We start from the raw sequence: 1,211 nt of genomic DNA on the forward strand, positions 1-1,211 counted from the left end.
AACGATTTATGTACTTTGTAGTTGTGTGTGTGTGTTTGTGGAGGAGAGCGCCGCTGGTTCACGCTGGAATCTGCCAGGTAAACCTGCCAGAAAGCAGAATGCAGCTGGCGGACTGGACCACAAAAGCTTTGCTTGTGAGGAAGTTGCATGCTGGGGAATGCAAACAATATCCACTTAATTTGTAAAGCAAAATAAAAACTGCATCCTGGACAGTAACACGCATCCGTCTGGGGTTTAAAGCTCAGTCACAGGCCTGGAAAAGCTGTTTGGTGTAATTTCTGGACACGCATAAGGCCGTGTATGGAGCTGGTTGCACAGATCCTTGTATTGCTTAGAGAGGTTTGAAGTAACAGGGTAGCATGGACAAGCATAGGGTAGACCAAAGGAAAATGCGGACCTCTTTGTTGGAAAAAACTAGCATGAAATCTGCATAATATAATAACAAGGAAGTAAGAAGTGTGCAGGAGTTACGCCCTGTTACCCATTGATCATGGAGACGTTCTGGAGCTGCACTGTGTTCAGTGTCCTAATTCATGAGTTATATTGTTATGATTGAGGCAAACCACTACTTCCAGATGTCTCCATAGTGTGTTTGGACTTGTTTTGGTGTTCTTCACATGTGCCTTTCAATTTCTCTACTGAAAACGTTCCAAATATTTGTACAATTTACAATAGACTGAGTGCGGCAGCGGCAGTCTTTGTACAAATGTGTTATTTGTCAAGAACGAGGTTGTATGATCTGAAGAACTGGTTGGAATCCAGAGCAGTTGCTGGGATGTACTTTTTGCACTGATTAATTTGAAGAAGGCTTTGTACCCTTTAACAGATTCAGTGCCACACTTTGTGTAACAACTGTCATCAAAACCATTTCTTTAGCTTGTATAGAAGTTATTTGATGAATAAGCTTTACAAACCAGAATAGTTATAACATATTTATAATAATGCCTTTCTCAACATTTATTTATATTTTTGCATATTCTATGCATTACACTCTATTCAGAACTGAAGCACTGTATATCAGGTCTGTAAACACAATGGGGAATGTGTTCTTCTGTCTGACATTGGCTGTGTATTCCTTGGCACAAGGTCTTCATCATTACTAATGTGAAACAAACAAACAAACAAACAAACATTGTTATACTGAACTGAAGAGGCACAGAAAACATCCACACTTGACATGTAAGTCCCTTTAATGATAAGCTGCCTTGATA

This window comes from Amia ocellicauda, chromosome 19, assembly GCF_036373705.1.
Source record: "Amia ocellicauda isolate fAmiCal2 chromosome 19, fAmiCal2.hap1, whole genome shotgun sequence".
NCBI lineage: Eukaryota > Metazoa > Chordata > Actinopteri > Amiiformes > Amiidae > Amia > Amia ocellicauda.